Source organism: Epinephelus lanceolatus, chromosome 22 (genome assembly GCF_041903045.1).
Source record: "Epinephelus lanceolatus isolate andai-2023 chromosome 22, ASM4190304v1, whole genome shotgun sequence".
NCBI classification, from domain to species: Eukaryota; Metazoa; Chordata; class Actinopteri; order Perciformes; family Serranidae; genus Epinephelus; species Epinephelus lanceolatus.
Window position 1 is genome coordinate 10,302,501 of NC_135755.1, and position 11,113 is coordinate 10,313,613.

The window sequence follows — 11,113 nt, forward strand, 5'->3', positions numbered from 1 at the left end:
ATGCATTTTATCTCGGGATGTCTTGAAATTTTCCTTCACCACTTCTTCGTCCTGCAATGAATGAGTGCACTTTCTACTGCGCCACTTAAGCGGTTGGGAGGGTGAAGGAAAATTGGTCCAAGGCTACCCTAGAACAGACTGAACAATGAATAAACAACACTCACCGTGTCTCACACGACCTGTCTTTCTCTCACTGCTCTGTGCAGTTTAAAATGGAGTCTGAACACACCACTGACTTTATACTTTCACTTTCGTTGTTCCTCTCTGTTGGCACCCCCCCCCCCCCCCCTTTGACTCATGGCAAATTATTTCTTGACAGTAACACAGGGACTTGAGACTCTGCTTAGAGTCGAGCTTTGGGACTCCTCAACAGTCTCTGTTATTAGGATTATTATTGTAATCCTAGATATTCTTCTTATTTCTTCTTCTGAGGGAAATCATACTTCACATGGGTGAAAACTCACCAAACTTTGCACAAAGGTCCAGTCTCATGCCAGATATCCTCAGCTGTAAACTCAAGCCAATAGTCCTGATGGTGGCGCTACAGCAAGCGTCTAAAGTTCAACACTTTGGAAATTCATCATGTAACAGCTCAATTACGTCACCTGGGGAGTCTCACCTCAGGAGTTATATTATGAACCTAGACTAATACCTTGGTCATATACAGGCAACACAAGTTCATTAACTGGAGTAAGACAAAGATGTGGTTCCAAAAGAAATACAAATTTATTGATTATTAAATAAGAACTGGAAGCATCTGTGGAGAGAGTTGATTAGGAGTGCAAAGAATTAATCAAATCTGGATAGAAATATAGAAAAAGGTTTTATTACAATTATGAATTTATTCTTAATATTACTTTTCTTTAAAAAACAACTTCCAGCAGGAATAACTAAAACTAAGATAGGCAAGGGAATAGTGGGCCGAGGCCAGTGGTGGGGAGACAGTCTACCTAAAGGTGTGTTCCAACAGTGCAAACTCACCCACCACTCGTGTTCTCACGGCAACTGGCAATCACAGCAAACAGGTGTTCAATATGGTGTCCCAGTGCTCTTACCACTACAATCAGTGAAGGGAACCACACTAGAGTGTCTTAGTCTCCACCACCAGTTAGCAACCAGCTCCACTAAAAGGGGACAAAGAGTATTAATAAAAGAACAAAACGGAATAAATGTAACAACCAGTTGGTTCACTCCAAAATACAACCTAGCCTCACGGCTAGGCAGTTACAGACAAAGCAGATACGATACTGTCTGAAGGCCACCACGTATCAAGGCAGCATTATCAAAACTTAAGGCAAAACAGCAGTCAATAAGACCTAAAAAGTACAAGCATATAACATGTTAATAACAAGTTTATAATGGTAATAACATGGTAATAGTAGGTATCTCATATCCATCAACTGCTAGATACAATAACCCATACCTTAACGTAAAGATACATTGACTATGCAAACTTGAAGGGGTTAACATCCAGGTCACAGACAGGAATCACCAAAACCTCAGGTAGGCGGACACCAATACGACCAGGCAGACAGACTAAGGCAGACAAAAAGGACTTAGGCAAACAAATGCAATTCAGTTGCTAAGTACATGCAAAATTAAGCAGCACACAAAGCAAACACTTCAAAATTAACAACCTCCAAGCAGCATGAACAATCTGAACTGCATCACCTACCTCAGAATCACAGAAAGGGGACCATGTGGCAACCAACAGGCAGAAAGAGCAAAAGGCAGCCATGTTGCCACAGGTGCTTTAAATACCCTCAGGTTGATTAGGGGGCTGGACCAGGGAGGAGTTGACCTAATTCACACCAACAGGGGGTCATGCAGCCTGTTTCTCAATACTCAAGTTCGGCAGTTCGGACTTGTGGACTTGGCAAGTCCACGCGAGAGTCCGGACTTCCCAAAAACGGGAGGACAGGAGGACGGGAGTACAGTCATTTCTGCTTTTGGAACAGCAGCGAACTTGATGATGTCACCACCTCCACTCGCCTTGGCTGTTGTACTGTGTTGTATACATGCATTTAGAATAAACAATATAAACACAGCCCAGCCCTGTGTCTTTTCATTGTCATTGTAAGAAATTAATATGTATATGTTTTTAAGGTTTCAACATATTTAACTGACACACAAAAACATATAAATAGCCAAAATATTTTCATAAAATGTCTCATAAATCCTTTTCCCTGCAGCTGACCTCTGATTATAATCAAAAGCCAGCTGCAGGGGGAAAAGTTTGTGGAGAGTTGATGGTTATTGTGATCGTGAGCATTGGCGGGTTGGAAATCAAAAATCAATAACTGACATGGATCGGAGAAGGCGTCTTGGTGCAGTTATTGCAGCAGGATTTCTGCAGCCTGAGGAGGAGGCTGCCCAGCTGAGGAGGCAGATCCCAGAAAGACAGCGGAGGATGAGGATGAGACGTGCTATGCTTGCATGTCTCTATTGTTTGATATGTTTGTCCAGTTGTGGACAAAGTACCCAGGAAAAGTAGTAATATCACAACAAAGAACAAAAACTCAGTCACAAGTCAAAGTGCTGCAAATCTGACTTGAGTAAAAGTATCTGGGTATTGTCAGCAAAATGTAGGCCTGCTTCAAATGAAAAGTTCAAAGTACTCATGATGCAGAGTGACCCAATTTCAAGTGTTGTAATCATCATACACATGAATATATATTGAGTATTAATTGATCAACGTAGGCTACATGTAAGCAGCATTTAAATGTTGTCATGGTAGAACTAATTTTACCACCTGTCACTGGTGTACTAGTCTAATCTATAACAACACACATCAACTTGTAAATATGAAACTTACACTTAAACTTATTTTGAGTTTTCCCCCCACCTCATCACCCACACCCCCCAGCACACAGCCCCCCTGCTCCAGCTTGTCCTTCACTACCTGTCAGGTGAGAGATCAGCTGAGGAGGATAAAGACGAGGAAGGCTGCGGGTCCAGACAGCATCAGCTCCAGGCTCCTGAAGTCCTGCGCAGACCAACTGTGCGGGATAGTTGAAACCATCTTCAACCTGAGCCTGAGGCTGGGGAGAGTACCACAGCTGTGGAAGACATCCTGCGTGGTACCTGTGCCCAAGACTCCGCACCCCAAGGACTTCAGCAGCTTCAGACCGGTGGCATTAACATCGCACCTCATGAAGACTTTGGAGCGCCTGGTCCTGTCTCGTCTCCACCCTGCAGTAGGCCCTTCAATGGACCCGGTGCAGTTTGCCTACCAGCCTGGCATTGGGGTGGACGACGCCGTCATCTTCCTCCTGCATTGAGCTCTTTCTCACCTGGAGAAGCCTGGAAGCTCTGTGAGAATCATGTTCTTTGATTTCTCCAGCGCTTTCAACACCATACAGCCTGCGCTTCTGAGGGACAAACTGGAGCACATAGGGGTGGCTAATCACCTCACATCCTGGATCCTGGACTACCTCACGGACCGGCCGCAGTATGTCAGGACCCAGGATTGTGTATCGGACTTCGTTGTCTGCAGTACAGGGGCCCCGCAGGGGACAGTGCTGGCACCGTTCCTCTTCACCCTCTACACTGCAGACTTTTCATACGACACCCCCACCTGTCATCTGCAGAAGTTCTCTGACGACTCTGCCATAGTCGGCCTCATCACAGATGGGAACAACAGGGAGTACAGAAAACTGAACCAGGACTTTGTGGACTGGTGCCTGAGGAACCACCTTCAGATCAACGCGGGGAAAACCAAAGAGCTGATGGTGGATTTCCGCAGGTGCAGACTCCTCCCCCCAACACAGATGAACATCCAGGGAAAGGACATTGAGATGGTGACATCTTATAAGTACCTGGGTGTTCATCTTAACAATAAACTGGACTGGACCAATCACATAACAGCACTGTACAGGAAAGGCCAAAGCAGACTCTACCTGCTGAGGCGGCTCAGGTCTTTTGGAGTGCAGGGGGCGCTCCTGAAGACCTCCTTTGACACTCTGGTGGCATCAGCCATCTTTTACGGAGTGGTCTGCTGGGGCAGCAGCGTCTCGGCTGCAGATAGGAAGAGACTGGACAAGTTGATCAAGAAGGCCAGCTCTGTCGTGGGATGCTCTCTGGACTCGGTGCAGGTGGTGGGAGAAAGGAGGATGACGGCCAAGCTGTCATCCCTGAGGACTAAAGACTCCCATCCTCTGCAGGAGGAGATAAAAGCGCGGGAGAGCTCCTTCAGCGATAGACTGATTCACCCAAAGTGTGTGAAGGAACGCTATCGCAGGTCCTTCCTGCTGCTGCTGTCAGGCTGCATAACAAGCACTGCTCACAGTAGACTGCACCATGGACACTTTATTGACACCATGGACACTTTATTGACACCATGGACACTTTATGGACACCACAGCTGTCTGCTGTTTTTGCACATACAATCACTTGCACTAGATGTGCTCCCTTCATCCACTGCTCATTTTCATTCACTGCTGCTCATTATTATCCACTTCCTATTATTTATTATTGTTATTGTTATTGTTATTTATCGCCGACTCTTGGATTTTTGTACTTATTTGCATGCCTAGTTATTTAAGTTTTTTAAGTCTAATTTTGAAATCTTTAATCTGACTCTTTTTCCTTGACTGCTGTAACACTGGAATTTCTCAGTTATGGGATCAATAAAGGTGTATCTTATCTTATCATATCTTATCTTACAACATATAAAACAAACTATCTGAACAGTAACTATAGCTATCAAATAAATGTAGCTTGAGTAGAATGTACAGTATTTCCCTCTAAGTAAATGGAAATACCCAAAGTACAAGTACATCAGATTTGTACTTAAGTACAGTAGCTACTTGAGTAAATATACTTAGTTACTGTCCATCACTGCATTTGTCTCATCATTTTGCTTTCTGTCTATATTTTTATGGAGACTTGGTTCACCTAGAACAAACAACAGCAGTTTAATATTCAGTCTGACATTTTACTGAAGTGTTGAGTTGTAGATTGTGGTGCTGTTGAACTGTACTGGATTACACTGACAGCAGTTTCTCATTTAGTCTGTCCTCACCAATATAAATGGATCAAACAGGTCAGAAGTGAAGAGGAAAAGTTTATTCAGCCACACTTCAGACATCAGGTATACAATTCATATCAGATGATCAATATTTAAAATGCTGTTGAATAAATACTACAAGAAATACAATTAATCTTTAAATACAATAAATTAATTACAATAAATAATTAAAATCATTATTGAATGGTAAAGACACATATAGGCCTAAATAAGCAAAAGAATGCAAAGAACAATAACATGTTACAACATTAAATAATATAATAATATATCTTATACTGAGACTGAATGTTGCCCATTAGACATTCCCCAAACAAATTACATCTCATATTTAACCACTACAGAGATATCAGCCACGAATTTAAAAGGACTACTTGAGAGAGGCTGCTCTCAGTGGGGCAGCCTGAGCGCTCATACACACGTTTATTATCTATGAGCGCTGACACCGCTGTCATCTAGCGGACCTCAGTCACATTCAGCTGGGCTCTATATTAAAACATCGACCACGGGTCTGACGTTTAAACTACGCATGAAAACACTACGTTCCGTGACAACACAACAGTCACATATTGGTAATTATGGCTTACAATTGTGCGCCTTTCCCTCACTTGTCATTTTCCGATGATTGCTGCGAAATGCATGCTGGGATACCTGACTGTCTTATGTCCACACAAGTCTGCTCTGATGCATCCCCGGTGAAAGGGGCGTGGCGAGAACACATCCGGGCATTTGGACTGAACTTGGCTAGATGTGAACTTTGAATTGGAACAGTCCTTGGGCTGTGACTGATGACGTGTCACAAGTCCACAAGAACACAAGTCCGCACAAGAACACATATTGAGAAACGGCCAAAGTGTCCCTGCTACAATAACAAATCAACCATCCCACTGAGCAATAGACGGATATTAGACGTCTAGTTATTTTTTAGACCTAATTTCAACCGTCTGGATTCCGTCTATTTTTAGACGGAATTTAAACGTTGCACTTTAATCCAGTATTCAATAACTATTAATTAAAAAAAACAACTGTAAGGTGCATAACTGATCTCCAAATACTTTACTAAAATAATAATGATAGCCGTTGAGCGATATACAGTATAGTATAGATATAGTCGAGATTTAGACGTCTAAAAAACTTTCATTTCTACACCCCTGATAGACCAATTTTAGACTAGACGTCTAAGGAACATTTAGACGTATATTAGACGTATAATAGACCTAAAAATGCTCGGTATATACGTGCTACAACTTCACAACTTTCATCAAACTGTAGCCCCAATACTGGAGAAACGTTTGTACATTTAAACCTATTAAAAATTATGAAGTTCATCGCTCTGTTTTTTTCAAAAACTGTAAAACTTCTTAAACCTATCTCCTCCCACAATTTTTTTGGCATAGTCACCATATACATTGAGGGGGACACGAAACTGAGAAACAAATATCATCTTGGAGGACATCATTGCACTTGGCTGACTATTTTTCTATGATCTTAGATGTAAATATTGCATGTTTCCTTCAGATAAAACACATTTTTGACTTGTGAATGAGTCAATGGAATTTCTTGCAATAATGAAAAAATACTGGCAATCATGTCCGCCTGGCACAAACCACATGTTTTGGACAGCTGTGAAGTGACAGAATGTCCCAGCATCATGGTTCTTATATTGCCAGATTCCAGAGAGTCTCCCCTCTTCATACATGGCAGAATATGTCAACTTCCAACTTGCCATGCTGAGATACATGTAAAAATGTAAGAGTTTAGTTACACAGATTGTTTTTTTTTTTTTCATTGTCTAACATCAGAGACACTGAACACATCAGAGAGACAGCTGTTTCTCGGGCGTAAGAAAAGTGATTAATTCAATTAACCTCAGCGTGATATTGATAGAATGATGAAAGTATAAGCAAAACTTTCACCAGTCTGTACAATGAGTGCCCATTTTGCAAGACGTTTTTTAATGTCTTTGATTAATTTTATATATTGTAGTTTTTAAATGTTTCCCGTGGCATCAGTTCCTAGTTAAAAGTGTGTGTCTGCCCGACAACTAGGCCTATATCTGAGTCGAGCCCCTGCCCCTCCCTCTGCAGCCTCCCTTGTGGCAGCCGCATGCAAATCAAGTGCCCTGCAGAGCAGCATCACGTCTTCATTATCTGCCATCATGGACAGCCAGGTAACCACAGTGTTTGCCCTCAGCCTCAGCTTTGTTTGCCTCTGTTGTGAAATGAAACCACTATCAAAACATCACAGTACAGCCAGGCTAATTTAGGCAGTAACCCACTGTTAACCTGTGTAGTGGTTTTTTGTTTTTGGCAAAAGATTTTAAATCTAAAATTCAAACTTACAACAAAAGGTCGCTGATGCAGAGATTCACCTTTAGGTTGATTACAAGCCAACCCCAGATTCACTCTCCTGTTTGGAGACCTGCTGATTTCAGTCTGACATATGGTCACTACCTTTTTATCAAGCCCTGGCATCACCTGAGTACGGTGGGGGTACACGCCCATAAATGTCCTGAGCACAGAAAATAAAAAAATCCAGGCAGAGGGCAGAGTCTCTGCAGGAAAATAAACTCCCACACACTTACAGTGAGTCATACATGATGACTGAGAGGGAACACATCTGTATGAGTCTAAAGTTTTAGGAAAAATTTGAGACACAAAATGGCTACTAAGAGTCACAACATGGCTACAAAGAGTCACAACATGGCTGCAAAGAGTCACAACATGGCTACAAAGAGTCACAACATGGTTGCAAAGAGTGACAACACGACTACAAAGAGTCACAACGTGGCTACAAAGAGTCACAACATGGCTGCAAAGAGTGACAACACGACTACAAAGAGTCACAATGTGGCTACAAAGAGTCACAACATGACTACAAAGAGTCACAACATGGTTGCAAAGAGTGACAACACAACTACAAAGAGTCACAACATGGCTACAAACAGTCACAACATGGCTGCAAAGAGTGACAACACGACTACAAAGAGTCACAATGTGGCTACAAAGAGTCACAACATGACTACAAAGAGTCACAACATGGCTACAAAGAGACTAAAATATCTTAAAACAGACTCAAAACGACAACAAAGAGCAGCAAAACAAAAACAAAACGAGACTAAACAACTATAAATCTTTATGTCTTGCTCCCGTGGAGATAAGGTGGTGGGGCCCTCTGCATGTCTGTGCCCAGGAGACCATTGTGTCATCATCCGCCCACGCTCACACGCACAACATTTTTATGATTAAACCTCCTTTTAAATTAACAGTTGATCAGCAAGTTAAGTTAAGACAGGTTTTAACCTGTGTAGTGTTTTTTTTTGGCAAAAGATTTTAAATCTAAAATTAAAACATACAACAAAAGGTCGCTGATGCAGAGATTCACCTTTAGGTTGATTATGTTTTTTCCAGTTCAAACATTCACGTGTTCATCATGCCGCCTCTTTCTTGCTCTGGTACAAGAAGAAAAAACATGTTCCTTCCTGGTGCATCACCTGACACGACACACCTGCTCCGTTATGTATGTGACTCAATGCTGCCACCTTGTGACCAAAGTCTGCAACAGCAAGTGCACCTGTGAGGGCCCTCCTCCAACCTGCTGCACATTTTCCTGAGACTCTAGTTACACTGTAGAGAAACTAAGAAGGTGTGCATTTAAGGAAGACTTCAACCCCTGAATCAGCATTTGAATATCCATTACGCATCCTGTATTATGTTGATTTGGTGAAGAGAATTTTTTATTAACTGAAATCAAGAGCGACAGCATTTAAATAAGGTTAAAAGAAACATAACTAGCTGCTAAAACTGTCAAGGAAATGGAACCAGTCCCAATAAAAAGTACAATACTTGTCTCTGAGATGTGCTGGAGGCGATGTATAAAGTGGCGTAAAATGGAAAAACACAACTAGCCTATAAACATGGTTCTTTTCTTCAAGGCTTAAATGCAAAGCTTATTTTATATTTTCAGTTATTACTCATCAGAACTCTTCAATTCTTTATTTCCTGTTGGTTCAAAAAATAAAATTAAATGCACTTATTTTAACATTCAATCCACCGTCTAAGAATTGTAAATAATAATGTTTGTGTATACGAGGAAACCGCTGTGATGTCATTGAATAGTCTCGAACTGACACTTGAAATTATCCTGTAAATAAGCTGTGAATATTCATAGAGGATCCCAGAGAGCAGAGAGCAGAGCCTGCAGCACAAGGCGTGTGAGCAGCACCAAACCGCATGTCAGATTTATTTAAATGAATCATCAGAGCTGCAGCGTGGGAGAGCTGAGTTTTGGTTTTCATAGACGTGTGGAAGTGGGAAAGCAGATCTGCGTCTATAGAGTCCGGTTTTGGAAAGGCGATGGGACAGAATACAAGAAAAGAAAAGACCTCCTCTACAAGATATGCAATATACAAGAGACTAGAATAACAACAGTGGGCTCAAAATATAAAAGCTAGAAAGCATGGTGCAGTATGGGCTACATAATGCCAAAAACATTTCACCTATAAGGTAATACTGACCCATTCTTTTTTCCCTGGTGTGGCAGCAATGCGTTTCCGCAGTTTTTTTTTTTTTTTTTTTTTTTGTTTTTTTTGCATGAAAACAGCTTAAAAATTAAAAAGGCATTGCAAGTTAATTCAAGAGTTCTCTAATCGACTAATCATTGCAGCTGCACTTGTAAAAAAAAAAAAATCTTAATTAATTTGTAAAGTAAGGAGTGACTCACCCTGTATAGTCCTATGTGTGGGTCCTAGTTTCATTTATTAGGCCTATTATTAGGCACCTGGGACGAACGATTTGTTGTAGATACTCCAAAAATGTTAGGACATTGTGCAAAACAAATAAAAACAGAATACAATATTTTGCAAATCTGTTGTGATCTATATTCAGCTGAACGCGGTACAACAACAAGGTATTTCATGTTCAGACTGATAGCTGCAAAATACACCTGTTTGATGCTTTCCTCGGTTACCACACTTAACACAACACTAACAACAAACAACAAGAAACAGCATGTTAGAACAAACAGACCTGCAAGTACTGTCAATTGATTGATATGACATGAAATTATGTTCTGCCTTGTGTTCTCTGCAGTTTGTCATAATATTCACATGCTATCTGTGGAGTGAACCACTGTATTGGCATTCTGCCGTTTACTCATAACAGAGCATTTTCACAGAGCGGTAGCCTACTGGCATTATTGTTTCCTGTGTGCATGTTTGTTTGCCCCTTGCATTGCACGGTGATTCCGCTTCCTGAGCCTGACCGCACCTTTCCAAGGTCAAATACACAGTCGATTAACGGACACATTCTGTCCTCTGCAGGCGAGTCTGGTGCCTCTTTCACAGGCCCTTCATCTTGTCTGTGACTTTAATTGTTTGCAAAATAAGGAAAGCAAACCAAAGAGTGTGCATGATGATGGTGAGAAAGATATAATGAGATGACGGCCTTTATAACTCATGCCAGGTGTGTCAAAGCGCCAGACATCAGCCCCTAAGGTGACTAAGGTGACAGGTTCCAGGCTGCAGGGCTGCAAGGCCAGGCGACAGGCAATACTCACTTCTGCCTCTCCAGCAGTGGCAGAGATGTGTGTTACATGCTGCGGAGGGTAGTTATCATCGTCTGCATGCTGCATAGCCATGGACTGATGCCGTATGAGTGCAGTGAAACACACTCACAGGGGCAGGTGGCTGGATCAACATTCGTACTTCACATTTCAACCCATACAGAGGTAGCCTGACTTCATTGTCTGCTCAGGAGTACATCTGAATCTTAAAAGCTCTTTGTTTGTCCAGAATGTTCCCATAGTCGGTTTCCCCAAAAAGTGAACCCCAAAGGCATTTCATGTTAACATTTTTAGGGGTTTTCAAGGGTGCTGAATCCAAATCTGCTGTATGCCCAGCGAAAAAATGTCCCATTATGCCTAAAATTGAAAAATCCAATATGGCCGCCAGGCTGAAATCTCATTAAGGACTTATTTTTTGACCTAAATAAAATAAAAAAAACAGAGTAAAATGTCTTTTTTTGGGTTTTCATATATGGGGAATTCAATTCCATATTATATATAGGTAAAAATTTGGGGGGGGGGTTT

General features: G+C 41.7%; 1 protein-coding gene across 12 annotated transcripts in view; it reads right to left on the bottom strand.

Annotated features, from left to right (window-relative positions):
- LOC117272784 (NACHT, LRR and PYD domains-containing protein 14-like) overlaps window positions 1-254 on the bottom strand; it is a 103,327-nt gene extending 103,073 nt beyond the window's left edge. For all 12 annotated transcript variants that reach the window (XR_013488524.1, XR_013488523.1, XR_013488525.1 and 9 more), the window contains exon 1: window positions 165-254. The gene's annotated coding sequence lies outside the window, so the exon portion shown is untranslated. The remainder of the gene's footprint in view (window positions 1-164) is intronic.
- Between the last annotated feature and the right edge of the window lie 10,859 nt (window positions 255-11,113).